Genomic DNA, 20,744 nt, shown 5'->3' on the forward strand with positions numbered 1-20,744 from the left:
GCTGTTTTTAATCACTCGAGGGGCCGGCCGCTGTGGTAGAGCGGTTCTAAGTGCTTCAGTCCGGAACCGCGCTGCTGCTGCTGCTGCTGCGGTCACAGGTTCAAATCCTGCCTCGGGCATGGATGTGCATGATGTCCTTAGGTTAGTTAGGTTTAAGCAGTTATAAGTATATGGGACTGATGACCTTAGATGTTAAGTGCCATAGTGCTTAGAGCCATTTGGACCATTTTCACCCGAGGTCTCGGTAAGATGAACAGAAAAAATTTCTCTGCAGTGGTGGAATTTTTTCTTGGTGTTGCAAAATCAGAAAGGTTTCGAACTTCACTGTAACCGTCGTGTGTCAGTGCAACTGGCGCTGGCGTAACACTGTCGAGATTTGCACTAATTCCGGTATTGCAAGAAACCGAGAGAATTGTTTCTTTAAGATTAGAAATGCATCATTTGTTTCTTACGCTGTGTCACGACTTATTTGTACAACGGCCGCCGCTGAAGTACATCCATGGGAAACAGTATAATTTTTTGTTTGACTGCAATATCGATGATGATCCTATAAAAATTATTTATTTACAAAGTCAAAAAAATAATCCTATTGTTAGACCAATGTTGTTCAGGAATTAGATGTTATATTATATCCAATAAACTGTATATAAACAACAAATACTAAAAATACCGATTTTTCTTGTTTTCTGTATACTGGTAGAATTAATATGAAACAAATTATTGTCTTATTAATTCTATCAGCTTACAAAAAACAATATAAATCTACATTTTCTGTATTTGTTTCTTTATGTACAATTTATGGTAGATAATATATCAAATTCCATTTCTTGAGTTGTTTATTTCTAGATAGACGTAACTTTAACACATTCCAATAGCTTTAATTTTGAAGATAAAAAGGAATAAAGTGAGAACATGGGTAAAACTTCTTGCCAGAAAACTATAAATTGGACTTGTTAAATGACAAAAAAGTGACTATTAAAAATCTAATTTAATATCCTGGTTGCGTTTCGTTCCGATTTTGAGGATCTTCAAGCTCTTGAAGTGTTGACGTGAAAGAAAGCCTGTACCGTACTTCTTCGGATTCGACGCCACTGTTTGTAATTCGATCTCTTATTTTTCATTTTCGGGAGCATATTTGTGTTTAAATGCACCCGATAATGTTTAAACCATTAATTTGAGTAACTATTACACACAAAGTGTTCAAATTAATCAATATTTCTTCGGAAGTCACTTAAAATAAAATTTACTTTGCTTTTCCATTGTAATGGACGATTTAGGTTTTCCATATATTTAACATATATAACGACTAACTACAAGGCCCACAACTTTTAACAACATCAGTAAATTAAAAAAAAAACAGTATTATGAAGTTTCAGGAACTGGCGTATCGGCGCGCAATATGAAAGTCAATAAATACATTATGTTCCATATCTTAATTTATAAACGTTGTTGACAATTTCCTAATATGACATTTTAATAAAAATGGCAACCCAATAAGAGTTCGATTATAATTAAAGTATAATTTTCAAATTTCCGCTATGAAAATTTTTGAAAATGGAGAAGTTATTGATTTCAGTCTGATGTTCGAAAATCGGGGGACTGCTACGAAAATTTTTCAAAAAAGTGCCTTTTCAAAATACCTTTCAAATACCTCGAAGAAGCAATATTTTTGAAGAGGCATCATTTCTTGTACTGAAAATAATAGCGAATGCCACGATTACACTAATCGTTCGGTGAATACAGTTTTCAAAAAAAGCGCCATTATTATTTTCCGAGCTCAAGAAGCTCGAAAATGAACAAAAAAGCCCTAGTCGAGCTCGAAGAGCTTAATAATTCGAACACAAATGTTTGAGTTCTTTGAGCTCGAAAATAACGAGAAGTTTCAGAGATGGTCTCAGGATCAACGATGTTTCAAACTTTCTGTTTCGTTTCTCTCTAAGCACGTATGAGCTATTTTACATGTCGGTCGTAAGCCAGGGATATGTAGGATAGGGGGTCCGCGCAACGTAGGGCTCGGCTGGCAAACGCCTTTAGACTTCACGGCCAGTCCGACCCGGGGTACGCCAATAAGCACCATGTTATTTTATTTCAATGTACATTGGAAAACATTCTGTAGTAATCGTTCACAGACGTGGGCAGATAAATGAAAAGCAAAAATATAAATAATAATCGGGTTTAGAACACGGGGCGCAAATTTGCTAAGCCGCGAAGCTAGCCACTGTGGCGTTGCTACAGTTTGACTGTTTACTCGGCAAAAGACACACAAATTACCTCGAAAACTTCGATCGTCGTTTTATCAGAAACAATTGAATATCTACGAATAAGCCGGGAATCGTGTTCGCTTATTTTGACCCCTCTTTCACTGAGCGAATTTTCTTGGAAATCGGGTTATGACACTAGCTGTTTTCTCCTCATGAGTAACGGGCGGACAGACGAAGAGGCTCCACGAAAATAGTATTAACTGTTTTGACGGATCCCTAAAAAATGGACCCTTTATTGAAATATTACGTACATTAAATGTTACTGAATCTTTACTTACTTTGTAGACAGCATCGTTTGTACATTTCTTTGAACACTATTGTTATGTAGCTTTCCAACCTCTTTATTTATGTGACCAGTAGGACTTCTTTTCAGCGAAATTCGGCTTAGCTTTCTTCGACAAACGATTAACCTCATGTTCACACCCAAGTTTCGACTTGTCCTTTAGTGTGTGCACCGTACAAGTTTTAATACACATTCATGATGAACAAAACGACATCGGGTTTATATGCGTCGCAGAATATCAATAATTACTCCATAAAGATTAGAGGACACTTTAACCTTGTCCATTATTATAATGCATATTCTCTGAATTAAAAAGCTGACGTGACATTTTCGTTGCCTCCCTCTTCCCCCCCCCCCCCCCTATAAATGAGATTTTGCCGGACCCCCGCCCAATTAATGGACATCCTCTTCCGCTTTTTTTTTCTTCTTCTTCTTCAGAGGAACATCATCAAAAGCCAATTTTTACTAAAAAGACGGGCGTTTTTCATGTTTTAAACTTTGCCTCGTTTGCCAAAAGGCAGTGCAGTTTACACACTGTCACCTCACTTACATGTTAGTGCTGATACAACTGCGACAGAATCATGAAACTGTGGCCTACGAAATAAACAAACATTTAATTTCTTTACTTAGGTTGTTGCCAAACACACACTAATTCCCGTTCCACAAGCTATCAAAGGCCGTTAAAATTTTTATTGTTTCATAGAAAAATCTGTAGTTCCTTCTATAACGCAGTAGGTAATGAAGTTTCGCACATTAACCATATGGGAAAATACTCTGCTCTTTGCGTCCTGTCATTTTCCAAAATCTCGTTTCTATATCTCAAACAGTTTACGAGACACGACGGATGTTATGAATATTTCATTCTGGCTTCATCGCTGATACACGCGATTCGGAACTAACTGCGTACAAAAGAAACATTTACTCAAGAGTGCAGATAGGTACAGACCACCTCCCAATTGTAAAGACAAATTACATATGGTAGCTAAATTTCATAAGCAACAACATATGGTGTAATACGCACCAAACGTAAAAATCTTAGCCAGCCCTGTTTTTGATTGTAATCTTTTTGAATGGCACGCAGTATCTTCCTTAAATGCGAAATACGACAACAACTATGACCATTAACGAACATTAACGAAATGACAAGCACTTTGCCATGAAGTTGACATGTAAAGCTGCAAATACCGAAAAGAATTTATTTATTTATTTTTTTAAGTATAGTTTCTGTAAAATCTCGGAGGAAGAATGCAGAGCTAACAAAGCACGTGTGAGGCTCCTTACTCGTAAGGGCATTGCTGCAATTGGACTAGAAGTCCAACCACCATTCTGCTGTGTGCACACCTGTAGGCGCGCATAACTGCGCTAGGCATTGCGACGCGCCGGTACGCAGATTAGCGGCTTTGTGTTCTTACGCTACAAGTGTCAGAGAGGGACCGGCATTCTTTATTACAAAGATATTCGACATAATCGAGAACGGAATAGACGCTCCATGTAGCCAATGATGAACTGCTTGGCGTGCCCTGCTTGTTACCAGACTAGGCACGTAAACAGATGAGCCAAAAATATTATGACCACTTGCTTGTTGGTTCGCTTTTGGTACACAATACGAGAGATGTTAAACTACTGGAGGCTACAGTAGACCATCGTAAGTAGGCGTAGACCACGGTTGTTGTCCTAGCAGCATTCATCAGTTAACCATCGTTTTACCCGTACGTCACGCGTGTTGTATACCTATCGATTGTTCCCTTATTTCGATCGCTTTGTTTCCGTATGCTATCAGTGTCTTACTAGGAGTCACGAACGATGGCGGTCGAGATAAGGCTTGTTTTGCGCATCCACGCCACGAATTCTCCGACAACCAGTGAGAGTTCAGTAGTATTCTCAGCGTACTGCTTTGAATTGTGAGCATTAAACGTGATCGTAACGAGTTTGATGGTGGTGGTAAGCGGCAGCTTCTGCAAAAGCTAGAGAGTGACAGTTTGCAGTATTCACGTTTTTTTTCAAGCACAGAGCACAGGCATGCGCTTACCACAACCGTTACTTGGAGCCAGCAACAGTGCATGTCCGTCCGTGTCTCGAGTTGCGCGAACCGCCATTGTCCGTGGATCGGACTTCATGGGTTCCTGTAGAAACTGGAAGCGGTGAACCGTCTAAACTGAGTGAGGATATATATCAAGTGCCGTGTAACTTAAGTAACATTTTTGTTCTAAATTTTTATCGTGTGGTCTTTTGCTAAAAAATAAACGGTATTTAGAGAGGAACGTTGTAGTAAAAGTAAAAAACCATACAAGTAAAAACCGAGAACGAAAACATATCAAACATTGCTTCAACATTTCGTCGAGTCTATCAGTCAAACAGCTTTCACTTAATAATAACAGGAAACCCTTACCTTTAATGATGATTACGAACTTTCTATTGAGTACAAAATAATTTTTTTTTTTTTTTTTTTACATTTGAGCATGTAATCTGTACTTGCATCAAAAGCAATTCTTTGGGTAAAAAAAAAAAACAGAGTTAAGCGATCAACTAATTTTTATTATTAATAAAATTCATTTTACATTTTGTGAGGATGTAAAATACACGATGGGCAAAGAAACAAAAAAATCGTCAGCTCCTAGTTTCTTTCTCTCATATTCAATTTAGTTTCGTTTTCTACCGATACTAGCGGTAATCCTATCACATACTACGTAAGGAGGAGATTAGTGTTTAATGTCCCGTCGACATTAGAGACGGAGCACGAGCTCGGATCAGGGAAAGGTTTGCGATTTAGGGAAAATCATGGAAAGCCTAAATCAGGATGGGCGAACGCAGGTTTGAACCGTCGTCCTCCCAAATGCGAGTCCAGTGTGCTAACCACTGCGCCACTTCGCTCGATGCACTTACTACGTCATTTACGTGCTGTACGAGAAGTACCCAACCGTAATTCTGGTCGAGTGCAGCTCTAGTAACACAGCGGCGACTGTGCGTGACATGTATACACGAGTCCTTCGCTGTTTTCCGGAGGTAGGTGCCGCCAGATGCTACGCGCAGGACACGCAATTTCCGCAAATGACGCGCCCCTGGTTTGTGGACGCGAAACTGGCGCACGACTGCGTTCCAGGTGTGTTCCAACAGCTTCGGCTCAGGCGAATATGGTGGTCAAGACATCAAACTGAATTCTCTGCCATGCCCTTTAAACCAATGTAGCATGATTCTGGCCTTCTGAGATTATCCCCTTTAAGGTCCCACCGCCGTCAGGGAAGGCGATGCAGGGATGCAGATAATCAAAAATTATGTTGACGGGATCCAGAGCTATCGTGGTCCCATAGATACCCAGGTTAATGTCCCCCATATCGTAATACTAGGGGCCCCCGGCCTGCGTCCGTGGATGGTGACGTATCTGGACACGACCGTCGCCCTCGTTTAACACGAAACGTGATTCATCCGACCAAGCGACACATTTCAACTGATCCAAGGTCCAAGATCCAAGATAGCAAGCCCACTGCATTCATAATTGACTACGTCGTTGGGTCAACATGAGAACACGTAGCGATCGCTGCTGCCGAGGCGCACGTTCAAAAAAGTTCGCTGAACAGTGTGCTCCGAAATATCTGCACCAACGTTGTACTATGCCATTACATCTGCTATAGATAGCCGCTAATCCTGCTTTACTGAGCGGACAAGCCTCCGACGTTAACATTCTGCGACGAGGCGTGGATGTCCAACACCAAATTGTGGTTTCATTGTCCTTCATGCACTGTCCATAGGTGCTCGCAGCAGAGGCACAACTACAGTCAACTACTTCGCAGTTTCTGAGATGTCCGTTCCCAGTTGCCCGGTCATAATCTCCCCTTTCTCAGAGTCGCATATGTGGATATCTCCATTTGGGGCCCGAAACGTCGCTAGAATGATTCGCCATTAGTCTCTGATCCGCTTTCTGCACTTTCCTCACAGTGTCACGTTCCCACAGCCCCAACGGGCGGCGTACCATCTCACAGTGGCCAGTGGACATAATACTTCGGCTCAGCAGTGTATATCTACACATCGGGAGTGTCCCACGAAAACCCCGACAAACTTTAGGAAAAGGTTCCTTAGACATAAAAAATAAAAATATCTAGTAAACATTGGCTTTCCATATATTGCAAGGAGGAAGTATTGACAAAAATAAGAAATGTCCAGTAAACATGGGTTATTAACACTTTTTCATCTCCGCTAGTGTGAAACATGTTTCTTCTACTGAATAAGTGCTCATAGCCCTTAAGGTGTACGTTTACTACATTTTTTTTATTGGTTTGATCCATACCACCTCCTCCCAAAATATGAAAAGCAAAGAGCTTGCAGTAGAAGAGATGTGTTTCGTAATATCGAAGACGAACAAGTGCTCGTAGCTCTTAAGGTGTGCGCCTTAGGACCCTTGTTTACTAGACTTTTTTTCTTGTTTTGGCGTAAGGAATCTCTCTCTAAGGCTTGTCTTTTTTTGGGACACCCTGCACATAATGTGGATAAAGTGTACATGGCAGAGGACAAATACACACTCAGAATCTGAACTGTAGTTTGGGAAAGGGTTGAGGGGGCTGGCAGGTGGAAATGTTTTCGGAAGTAGCAACATCTCCACCACTATTCGCTAGTTTCGGCTATTATTTCACGTGGTACCTACAAAGAATGGACCGTAGTTACATACAATGTTGGCAAAAAGTTACAAGAGGTGATGCTTTACCAGTACACTAGTTGAATGTTCTGAAACAACGTCGGCATATGAAGCCTTAAAAGTTGCAGTTACTGCAATAATTGCGTCCCGGCGAGCGTAATAGAAGGTATGAATTTTGCATTTCAGTTGTCCGGTTCGGCGAACAGATGTTTCATCTATGGGGTAAAGTAAACCGGTAAAGTAAACCACCATAATATAAGAATTTGTGGGCACAAAATCCTGGCGTCGTCGAACATGAAAGAGACTCACCGAAGGAATATATTTGTGCCTTTTCTGTTCACAGAATTTATGGACCTTACTTTTTTACGGAGGAAACTGTGATAGGAATATTGTAGTTGGACGAGCTGCAGAATTGGTTGTTTCAACTTCACGACGACTCCAGTGACTTCATTTTATGCATGACGGCGCCCCACCTCACTTTCACCTTGACGTGTGGATTATCTTATCAATACCATCGCGCAAAGTTGGTTTGGAAGTGGTGGACAACAAGACCTTGTTTACTGTTTTTTGCCTCCCAGGTTCCCAGGCATCACACCTTGCGATTCTTCTTTCTCTCTGGGGGTACATAGAAGACAGTCTTTCTCCCAACTATGGCAGTTACTCTTAGAGTTATGTGAGATCGAACAGTTAAAGCTGTCGATTCAGTAAACAGGGACCTGTTGATTCGTGTGTGGAATGAAGGACTACCGCTTCAATGTTTCTCTATCAACGCATGGTGCTCCCGCTGAGTGCATGGTGTAGTGCGTTTGCGAACGTAAAACTTTAAACCTTCCTCTATCCAGTGACATGCGCAATTTGTTTCTATGCTTCACATTTTGTCTATAATAAATAATTGAAATTTTTCTTTCGTTTTTGAATCACCCGTATAACTACTGGCCACTCGACAACTAACAGATAAAACGGACAACCTAATCAACATGGAGTCAATTTAACAACGCAAATCATCAGGTCATATCTCTTACACGATCTCTGAGGCAATTTAGTTCTAAGTCTTCACTCCTGTAAATTGCGATCTCACCTGATTATACAGGGACTTTCAGGAGGAATAGTACGTATTATACAAAATGGTAGGATAAACCAATTCCAATAAAACAGCCCATATAGTAATATTATTACTTAAACGACTGAGTAGAAAAGGTCAACAAATCAGTCACAGTTGAAATACTGATGTAAACCGTTGTTTGAGGAACCTGAAGTTCCTAGCCTGCCCACCTTGTGGGTTTCCGAGGGGTCCGTGTGAACGCATCTCGGGTACATCCCACATTCTCATTAGACTTGCGTGGCTGACAGTGCTCTTTCCCTTGCATTTGCAACCGACTGCCAAGAATTTTTTATGACTGTCATAACACTTCTTGTGCAGAGGCAGCTTCTTGAGGAATGCACGTTCCACTTTAACAATAGATTGACTTCGCGCAAATTCCAGTACACAAAATGATTTCCCTTGCGGTGTAGGTGCCATATTGATACTATCAACAACAGAGCTGAGTCAAAATTTTGAACCTTCCTCTATCCAGTGACATGCGGAATATGTTTCTATCTTCCATAATTTGTCTGTAGCAAACAACTGAAATCTGTTCTTTCTTTTTGAATCACCCTTTACAATACTCTTGCACAAGACTGGAGCATCCGATACCAGCGACAAGCCCATCTTCTTCAGTCAAAACAAATCTGCAGTGGCAGATCACTGTATCCCCTCTGGTACCCCATGAATTACTAAAAGTACAGACAGAGCGCAAAAAGTTTTTTGACACTGTTGTTAAACAAGTGGCTTCAATACAAGAAGCCGGAAGTCTGGTCAACTGGGACGGAGGTTTGAATTTAAATAACGCGTGGAATTATCTCTCTTACACGCTCTCATACAATTTTTATTTGAGTCTGCACAGCCTGGCAGTTTTAATGACCAACTACATAGCACAATCAGTACGAGTTTGTAATTCCTTCAATCATGCGTGTGTTTTGAGCGACGCTTAGTGCATGCTAACTAACTTCTTTGTTTAATATCGCTGGCGTCTAAGGGAATAAAGAGGTACAGCGTGGCATTCAGAAGTCAATGCCACTCCTTCCCAATGGATATATGGTTCGTATAATACACAGCGAAAGTTACGATCACAAATGTCCTAAGAGCGCTTCCAAAATATGGTGGAAGAAAATAAGGGAAAGAAAGTTGTCTCTGTATGTAGCTTAACGCTACCAGGTCCATTGTGTTGGCCCGTGCGTGCGTGAGCTTAAGGCGTAGCAGGCCGTTTCTCAGTATTCTCATTAAAGGGAAGAGGCGAGAATGCTTTGTGGCAGCCGAACTGAGTGATGCGTCCTTACAGCCTCTCCCACCTAACTTCCTGAGCACCATCGGGAAACACTTGTGCTCGTCATCAGGGCCGTTGCTAGGTGACACCGCCTACTTTTTTTACTGTCATCGGCCTCCCTGATACCCCCATCACCTCCTCCACCATCAACGTCCAACGGTACAACAATGCAAATCCCCCGTTATAGTTATTAATGATTAAACGAAGATGACTTACACGTCCTCATTTTCTGGGGAGATCCCTCAATTTTTATGTTTTGTCTCCAATTCCTTTAAAACTGGTTGAGGACAACAATTTCCTCAGTTTCTTATTTTTTGCCCTCCGTTTCCGAAATTTCCCAAACATTTGAAATACGAAGAATGTTTTGAAGTTTTGAACTACATTAGACCAGTGAAACCGGACTTGGCATCAATTATTTATTGAACGTAATTGCAAGAAACTTGACTAATATAGTTGTGGAACTATATTATGGTGCGAATGAATTTTTCCTTGAATTTGGAAGTTATGCTTTACAGATGGGAGACAACCCATAGTATCAGACTAGATCATCTGGTCGACCTTTTGGTGCGAGTGGGTACAAAGGACCCGCGTGGTTTAGTGATACAAGGGCTCCCGCGAAAAGTACGAATCGAGCAAGGGGGTGGGAGCGGCTGTTGGAACTCTGGGCAACCGAAGGAGATAATCTTTTAAAATATCAATACGATTCTCTTGCATTTTAGCGTATTTCAAAATTCTAATTTTTCGATGAAAACGGTGTACAATTAGACTTCGAGAAACCTGAACCAACGAACTCTTACATATTGTGATGTTCTTGTTTTGAAACAGTTAGTAGTTAAATTAAAACTATTCTGTAAATTGTAATTTAATGACAAAATTATAAAATATACTGAACTCGTTTCTACGATGTTATCCCACCTGTTGAATTTTATTGAAATTTATCATCAAATTTTTGGACGACGCATCAAACTCGTTTATAACTTCATCAATGTTGTTATTAATATCTTTTCCAACATTAAAGATTACAAACACTTCTAAGAGTTCTTGTCCTGACAGTGCACGAAGTCTAGTCTACATACGCCTTAAACTCATGTAAATGAAACTAACAAGGGAACGTCCCCATCGCATCCCCCTCAGATTTAGTTATAATTTGGCACAGTGGATAGGCCTTGAAAAACTGAACTCAGATCAATCGAGAAAACAGGAAGAAGTTTTGTGTAACTATGAAAAAATAAGCAAAATATACTAACTGAGTAGTCCATGGGCCACATAGGCAACTCAAGAATAATACGAGCATAGGCGCGCCGTGGTCCCGTGGTTAGCGTGAACAGCTGCGGAGCGAGAGGTCTCTGGTTCAACTCTTCCCTCGACTGAAAATTTTACTTCCTTTACTTTCGCAAAGTTATGATCTGTCCGTTCGTTCATTGACGACTCTGTTCACTGTAATAAGTTTACTGTCTGTGTTTTGCGACCGCACCGCAAAACCGTGCGATTAGTAGACGAAAGGACGTGCCTCTCCAATGGGAACCGAAAACATTTGATCGCAAGGTCATAGGTCAACCGATTCCTCCACAGGAAAACACGTCTGATATATTCTACACGACACTGGTGACAGCATGTGCGTCACATGACAGGAATATGTTGTCGACCCACCTAACTTGCACACTTGGCGAATGGGTAAAAAGATTCTTCTACCTTGCCCGATTTAGGTTTTCTTGTGGATGTGACAATCACTTCCAAAAAATTGATGAAAACATAAGAGTGTGTCACATAAACTTCAACAAATGAATGCAACAGTTTCACAGTCGCACAGTTTTCTCTGTGCTCTGTCTAAACATATGGTTTTAAGGTTTTCAAATTTTTCCGTGTGTAGACCGTCAAATCCTGCATATGTCCAAGCAAATCTGAACATGTCCTGGAATTTTGCACAGCGAAGTTGATTATGTGTGAGTGCCTGAACTCTGATAATTGTCTGAAAATAAAAAATTTTGACCCGAGGGAAGACTTGAACCAAGGATCTCTCGTTCCGCAGCTGCTGACGCTAACCACGGGACCACGGCGCTCTTGTCCTCAGATCGTCCTTGATGTTCCTATGTTTCCTATGGACAGCTTAGTTTGTATATTTTGCTTATTTTTTCATAGTTCCACACAATTTCTTCCTGTTTTCTCGATTGATCTGTGTTCAGTTTTTCAAGGCCTATCGACTGTGCCAACTTATAACTGAATCTGAGGGGGGTGCGATGGGGAGGTTCCCTTGTAAGTACTTTCCAATATGCAACAGAGACTGCAATATGCACCAACTCATTATTATGTATGAATATGATCAACTGCATTTACTGTTTAGATGTGCTGAAAGAAAATTACAAAACCTAGCTTGTGAATACGTGATAAATAATAGACAGAAAATAATAATAATAGAACTAATAACATCAACAGAAACAACCAATGTAACTGACACTTGACAAATGATCAGCAAAGAGAAAAGCAGAAAGAGGGACTGAGGGAAGTACAGTATCAAGACGCAACACGATCGCAAACCTGCGCATTCACCCCGCTACAGCGCTCGACAGAGATGAATCAAGGTCATGTTTATTTCCATTTCGTACTCAGTAGCGGCAGCTTTAGATTTTTAGGTAGGGAGAGGCAATGTGTTTACTTTCGTCAAAGTGAAACTTCACAAGTTTTCCGTACGCTTTTGAAAACAATCAGTTATTTTAATTTTTTCTTTTTTCACTTTTTTTCCTTATTTGCTCAATTTTTTCGCCGTTTGGTTTGAAAATAATTTTTTCCGCTCCTTACCGTTCCAAAAATTGTGCCGCCCTAGACGTCCGCCTACTCTTGCCTAATTGTAGGAACTGCCCGTCTGGTCATGCAGTACTACCAATATTTGTTCCTACCAACTGCCTTAGGCAAACGACACATCTATAGCTGCACTCCAAAAGCCACATTACAATGTGTGGCGGAAGGCACTGAGTACCACCGTAACTTCCACTTTTCTATTTCAGTTGCGAATGGTTCGCGGAAACAACCGCTATTGCTAAACCTTCGTGAGAAATCGAATCTCTCTCGTACCACCTTCGTGATAATTTCGCGAGATATACTTACGGTAGGGGAAACGATACATTGGTCGACTCTTCTAGGAAAGAACGCTGACGAAATTTCAAAAATAAACCACACAGGGACGCACACCACCCCCTTGTAATATATGGCTTTACGTCACAGCAGTAGACCATCACCTTGACCTACTCGGTTAATGTGTCACCCTCGAATGCCAAGATGAAGACTGGTGGCAACATGATTATCCCTCGGACCCCGGTGGACGTGCCGGACGAAATGGACACCTCGCCGCTCTAAATTGGCGCGCAGCTCATCGTCAGACTGCAAAAGAAGGTCCCTGTGAAATATGATACCCTGGACCATTTGTAAGCTCTCATTGGGGCGTGATGGAAACAGAAAAATCCCCCAGCTTGTCACAGGCGAGTAGTGCCCATGACTGGGCAGAGAATGCTGTTTTGATCAAGACCGACCCTGAGCGCATTTTGGAAAAGCCCTCCACTTCCTGAAACTTTTCCTCTAAATGCTCCACTAAAAACTGAGGTTTCATTGACGAGAAAGATTCCCCATCAACTCTCGTACATACAAGGTACCGGGGTGAATAAGCTTCACTGCCATCCTCAGCCTGACGTTCCTCCCATGGTGTGGCCGGGGGGGGGGGGGGGGGGGAGATTTTGTGGTCATATTTCTATATTTCTTAGCACTGAAGTTAGACCTTGACTGCTTAGAGATTGCTGGTGTTTGAGCACCAGCAGGCGTGTCATCTGCTCTGATGCCACCCACTCCATCCAAGGGACCCTTCCCACGGGCACCACCCAGCTGCAGCAAATGCCACCTGGCAGGATGGCCCAGGGTGACAGGCATTTATTCATTGGCATACGTGGGGAGTACTGCCCGCCATCCATGTGGAGCACGTGTTGGATTCACCGCGGACTTTTAGACTGAGCCACACACAATTGATTTCATCAAAGTGTACGGGCCTGAAGATGGCGTTGACACTACGTCGAAACTAGTAGCGAAGGAAATATAAAATCTTAAGTACAGCTGGAGGCATTTCATTTTTAATAAAAAGATGTGCTCTAGGCCGACTGCGAGCAATCGCGGCACACACCTCACACTCAGCTTCTTCATAGCCAATTCCCAGAGCAGAACATTATGCTCACTTATTTGAGGTGCCTACAGTCTCAGAAAGATCACGAATGTCACTCGGCTATCTTCATATCATGGATCCTGTCAATCGTTTCCTTTGTGGTGACCTCACCTGGAAGGACGGAGCACTATGTCTCCAGTGCTTGTCCGACCATGTTTAAATTCATTAATTCAAAAGTAAAGTGTCTTCAATAATGACGCAGAATCCGCGTGAACTTCGGCCAATTTTGGTTTGATTTATGCGATAATCTAATGAAAATGTTTAGTAGCAGCATGAAACACTTTTCTCAATTTTTCACTCGCAGTCTACATACTGGCCAATTCATACAGTTGTTTACAATGAACTGCATGCAGCACACTGTTTAAATTCTTCATACGATCCTTGGAATAATCGAGCTTACCAACCACAAAGGCGTAACAAAAATATTCCATTCTTTCATGGAAATTTGCCAGCCTTATCACACCACCACCGCGTTATATTTTAAAAAATTGCTTAAACGTTGTCATATGAAGCTATAGTACAGAGTGAGAGGCCCAAGTGGTTAAGACACTGGTCTCTTAAGTTAAAGGGGAGTGGTTCAAGTCCTCGTTCAGCCATATCGTCGAACGTTTTCTTTGGCACCGCACATCATATTACGCGAGTAATTGGGTGGTTCTTCCATTCAAAGACAAATGGCCATTTTCGTCTCTGTCCTTGACAAATTGAGCTAGTGCTTTATCTCTAACGACCCCACGTGGCCAGGATGATTAGTTCTCATCGGCCTTGAGGAACGTGGGTAAATTCATATTACGACCTTTACATTAAAGCGAGTTAGGTGATAGCACCTAAAATACTCCATGTAAAGACTAAAATCAAATAGCAGAGCCCTCTAGCAAAGTCCTAGTTTCACTACAAAATCAAGCACTAGCGCCTACTCGCAAGAACTATTGTACATTTTGTATCACGTCGTGCAATGTAGTCCAAATCCCAAAGCACGATCATCAAAGATGTACAACATTTAGCACTAAATGTACGTTTGTTACGAATAACAACGTACAGCCAGAACTAACTGAACTCCCGGACAGTGAGTGTGTGCTGCTAGTTGTACAGATGTATAGTATACAAACCTAAGAGATTTCGAGAATTCTCCATGAATGATAAATATTAAATAACAAATAATTGCTGGTGGTGGGGATTCGAATTGGCAACCAGGAGGACGCCAGTCAGCAATGCTTTAACCGCTATGCCACACTGCATGTAACACAGCTAGTGGTAATATAATATAGCCCATCTCGCACTTATAATTTGTTGACTGTTATGATATACTAAATACTAATAAATAATAATAATCCACACTACTATATGAAGACAAGGCGTTGTTTAACGTTGTTAAATTTCGAAAAGTTCTCGACTGATGTACTGGAAATCTCTATACGTTGCTCTAATAAACATTTGGATTAGCACAGGAGATTATACATATTATTGGGGAAACGTTGCGAACAAAAAATTAAAAAGTTTTTACTTCCAATTTTTGCACGATACTAACATTCAGACGGACAGACTATATATAAAAAACCACCCACACACACACACACACACACACACACACACACACACACACACACACACACACACACACACACACAAATACGCTATTTAATTTTCTTTCTGGCTGTCAGTTTTAACTGTGGTACCAAGAAATTAAGACCATTAGACATTAGACAAATGGTTTCTCCAAGATATATTTTCTCCCCTTACACATACATTTAAACAAAATTTGTATACCTAATAATGTGGCGTTTCGTTTCTTTCCTCGCAGTCGGCTTTAACACAAAACAGGAGAGTTAAATATGGCTTAATGGCTTATGATTAGAATACTAGGAAATCTGAATCGTGCGGAACTTGGTAAACCTACACGTTCGCAGATTAAAACCAAGCGAAATGCTGTCACAGATCCAACAATGGAAAGGTCACTCTTACGCCCCGTATATCAATGATCCCAACCGATGCACCCATTCATTTTAAGTGACTTCAGTTGCTAATCAAAGATTCCTATCCAACACCAAAAGCAAGGCTCGAAGTCAGAGAGATGGGGGAAGATGATGTGGACAGAGAGGGACAGGAGGAGATGGACAGATAGAGGGGAAGGAGGAGGAGATAAACAGGGCGAGGGGAGAGATGGAGATTAAGACATACACCCAGTTCCCATACGTATTTAACAATTGCGAAGCATATTCGGGTTAAAACTGCAAAGTAGACGCCGAATAAAAGTATCAAAAAGGTAACCGGGAAGGTATTCCAAGTTAACGTTCGACAATAGAAAAATGATTCATGGCCTCTCCTAGTGTTTGCGTAGGTCTTCATCCGTTTGCAGCGTTAGGTCCCGGTGAAAAACTGATCCCTGAACCGGGGTATTGCGGTAACAAGTACATCGTAACGATCTGCTCTGAATGGGGGTATTCCTGAAGAGATTAACATTGGCTGACAACTTTGGCCATTTCATGACGCCAAATGACCGCCACGATGCCGCCTACTCCGAACGAGAGCTCTCCCCGCGGACGTCACCCGGAGCAAAGGCCAACTAGCGAGATGGTCGGTGCTCCTAAATGGAAAGGCGCCTGCCTACTCCTCGGCATGCGCGGGAACTTGACAGCTCGGCCATTTGGAGTGCAGACCGAGCGAGGTGGCGCAGTGGTTATCACAATGACCTCGCATTCGGAAGGACGACGCTAGAAATCCGCGTCCGGCAGTCTAGGTTTAGGTTTCCGTCATTTCCCTAAATCGCTGCAGGCAAATGCAGGGACAGTTTCTGTGAAAGGGCATTGCCGACTTCCTTCCTTGAAAAAGTCCGAGCTTGTGCTTTGTTTCTAATGATCTCTATGTCGACGGGACGTTAAAACCTAATTTTCCTTCCTTCAAGAGTGCAATCCCTCCTTAGTCATTGGGTTACCACCCCCAGGTACCTGACGGTCCATTGACTGGCTACCATGCTTCGTAGTGTGCGGCCTTCCCAACATGGCTCGTACGTTCCGGCGAAAAAATTGAAAAGATGAAAGTCAAACATGTAAGTGAGGACTGAAAATACGCTAAGTTAACCAAAATATTTGGTGTAAAATAAAAGAGAACAACGTGGGACAGCAGTTTTGGTGTAAAATAAAAGAGAACAACGTGGGGCAGCAGTAATCTACGTTCTATTAGCGAACTAGATTGTCAGCAAGGAATCTGTCATGGAGAATGTTGTTTTTAGTCAGAAAACTTGTTTGATGCAGCTCTCCTCGCTAGTCTATCCTGTGCAAGCATCTTCATGTACGAGTACCTAATACAACCTACATCCATTTGAACCTCGGTTTCTGTATTAAAACCTTAGTCTCCGTCTGCAATACCCTCTTCCCAACACTGCACTTAATTAACCATATTGAAAATCCCTTTATGTCTCCGGAAATGTCCTATCAACAGACCCCGCTTTTAGTCAAGTTGTGCCAAAAATTTCTTTTCTCCTCAGTTCGAATCAGTATCTCCTCATCTCCGCCCCCGGTAGCTGAGTGGTCAGCACGACAGAATGTCAATCCTAAGGGCCTGGGTTCGATTCCCGGCTGAGTCGCAAATTTTCACCGTTCAGGGACTGGGTGTTGTGTTGTCCTAATCATCATCATTTCATCCCCATCGACTAACAAGTCGCCGAAGTGGCGTCAAATCGAAAGACTTGCACCCGGCGAACGGTCTACCCGACGGGAGGCCCTAGTCACACATTTATTCAGTACCTCCTCATTAGTTATTCGAGCTACCCATCTAATCTTCAGCATTCTTCTATAGCACCTCATTTCAAAAGCTTCTATTCTCTTCTTGTATGAACTATTGTGCGCGTTTCACTTCCATAGAAGCCTACACTCCAAACAAATACCTTCAGAAAAAATCTAACACAGTTTTATCCAATCTTAAAAAATTCCTCTTTTTCAAAAAATTATTTCTAATATTTTCCTTGCCTATTCGAATTACGTTTTAACACTGTTCCGTCTTCCGTCGCATATCACGTCTGCAAGCGAATTTCACTGAGGTATTCACTTCTGATCTTCGCCTACATATCTTCTTGTATCGCCTTCTCTTGTTTCTTGATCCATTCGGAGAAGCTCCTCTTCCGCACATTATTGCTGGGTTGGTAAAACTTGTATTTTCCCTCATATTAACAGGCTTTAAAAATGTCTCTAATGACTTCATAGAAAATAATGTCCGTTATTCCTCATTTGCCTTACGTCATCTGTCACACTATCACAAAATCGAGACATTGAGTTCTTCCATTTTTTGGTGATTCTTTCGAATGGAGTGTAACACACGGTCATTCTTACAGAATTTCCACTGCAGTAGGCTACTGTGACGTGAATAGTTTTGTTCTGTTCTGAAAATGTTACCTTTACAGGACAGACGAGTTTTGACAGTTTATGATATTTGGGACGCCTTCCACTAACAACAATGAACTGTTCCGTTTCGTCATGCGTAAACATTGTCCACAGCCGTCGCTATTTCCAGACCAGCTTGATGACGAGAACACATTTACTGGTAGTTATGACGACAAAAAGTCTGAGTTTCAATGTAGTCATTAGATGGCAGTTGTAATCATAAATATGCTCCCCCTCCTCTACCTCTCTATCTGTATAAAAGGGGAATGTTCCAATGTCAAAGGAAAGGAAAGAAGTTTAGAACATAAAGACCTGTCAGCAACGAGGTCATCTTTTTCACCCTGACGAGGTTGGAGGTGAAAATGTCAATCTGATACTTTTATATTTACTGGTTACTTACCAGAACCGAAATTCCAAGACAGCTTAAATTCCACGAAACAGTCAAACAGCGACGTAATCTTTAATTTAATCAAACATCTTGTGGAAAGGCTTGTAAAACTGTCGGAATACTCAGAGTAGAAGCAATCCTTAGTCAATCACATTTCACAAACGCAAGATTTAAAAATCATGTTGTTTTACTCAAGTACACGCGGATTGAGGCTGTTGGGACGAGTATTCATATTTGCGTTCCCATTTTGTTTTGAAAGCCGTTAAAATATACTGGTGTGTTTTTTACCATCCCCAAACAGCACATCAGACGAGGGTTAGAACCTTAGTAGTGGCGCCGGCCGTGGTGGTCTAGTGGTTCTAGGCGCTCAGTCCGGAACCGCGCAACTGCTACGGTCGCAGGTTCGAATCCTGCCTCGGGCATGGATGTGTGTGATGTCCTTAGGTTAGTTAGGTTTAAGTAGTTCTAAGTTCTAGGGGACTGATGACCATATATGTTAAGTCCCATAGTGCTCAGAGCCATTGGAACCTTACTAGTGGCAATATTTATTTACAGCTCGTACAAAATAGATACGTGTTTCAAAGTTTTACTGACATTCAAAGTAGTCACCAGCATTGTGTATGACCCGTTGCCAGCGATGTGAAAGTCGTAGGATACTCTTAGCAGTGCCAATTGTGTTGACAGTTCGAGCGGCGCGGTCTATTGCCCGACGAATTAGTAGCAGTTCTGAAACGAATGCCGTGAAGTGTTTTCTTCAGTTTAGAAATCGAGTTGAACTTACGAGGGCTTATGTCAGAGGAGTGCAGTAGCTGGTATAGCACTTAGCAGCCCCATCAGTCAAACAATTCAGTAACAGTTAGCACTATACGTGCTTGAGCATTGTCCTACAAAATGATGGTCAGGTCCTGCAGAAAGAGTGATCACTTCTGTCTCTGCGCTGTTCATTTTTTGAACATAACCTACGACCACCTTAGAGACAAAAGTAAAACAAATGTAATGGAATGTAGCTGAATTAAATCAAACGATACTGAAGAAATTAAATTACGAGTGAGACACTAAAAGAAGTAAATGATGTGGACAAGTCTTGCTATTCAGACAGCAAAATAACTATTGATGGTTGAAATAGAGAGGATATAAAATGCAGACTGGCAATAACAAGAAAAGCAGTTATAAACATATTTGTTAACACAGAATAGTACTTTAAATGTTGCGAGTCTTTTCTGAAGATACTTCTCTGGAGTATACCCTCGTATGGAAGTTAAAAGTGGGCAATACATAGTTCAGACAAGAAAACGACGTAATCTTTTGAAGTAGTTACAAGATAATACTGAAAATTAGATGTGTAGACCGATTAATGAGGTGGTACTGAACCAAATTAAAGAAAAAAATTATGGCGCCATCGGTTGATAGGATGCAGCCTGAGGCATCAAGGAGTCGATTTAGTAATGAAAGGAAAGAGAGAGAGAGAGAGAGAGAGAGAGAGAGAGAGACAGTCAAAAAATTTAGGGGGAGACTAAGATTCGAGTAAAGTAAACAGGTTTAAATGAATTTACGTTGCGGTAATAAAACAGAGATAAACAAACTTGGACAAAATAAACTACCTTGAGAGCTACATCACACCAGTCTTCGGACTGAAGAAGACGACGGCGGCGGCGGCGGCGACAAGAACAACCATTAATCTTAAAAATTTCCTTTATTTTTTGTGCACTGTGTTGTTACTCGTATAAATCGAAATGTGATTCTAGTGCCCCTAAACAATGTCTCACTGCTCCAGTGTCGTGTTTATGTGTTACAGTGGAAGATTAGGGAAGGTAAACCTTCACTGGTGGTTGAACACCATCACTAAAATAAGTGAGAGCTTAAACTGAAAAACAATACATCCACTAGTGAAGGTGAACCATCACTGTACTTGGCTAGGGAAAGTGTACAGTAGCGTATCATCCGCTAGCGAATGTGTACTATCTCTGCTCCCGGGTTATTAACGTTGCGTCCAACAATGCTACCACGCATCTGCATAAATGTGATTGTCGTCAGCTCGTTGTTATGTTATACAGCAGTGCACAGTTATGGTAGACAGTAGTGCAGTTACGGTTTACAGTAGTACAGCTGTGATTATTTGATGTTTAGTTTGGTGAGGCGCTCAACAGCGCGGTCATCAGCGCCGTACAAAGTGTCAATTTTTACACAGTTCACTTTCCTTTCACACTCCAGTCTAGTCACTCCCACGAATGATGATATGTTGAAGACA

This window comes from Schistocerca nitens, chromosome 1, assembly GCF_023898315.1.
Source record: "Schistocerca nitens isolate TAMUIC-IGC-003100 chromosome 1, iqSchNite1.1, whole genome shotgun sequence".
Classification (NCBI taxonomy): domain Eukaryota; kingdom Metazoa; phylum Arthropoda; class Insecta; order Orthoptera; family Acrididae; genus Schistocerca; species Schistocerca nitens.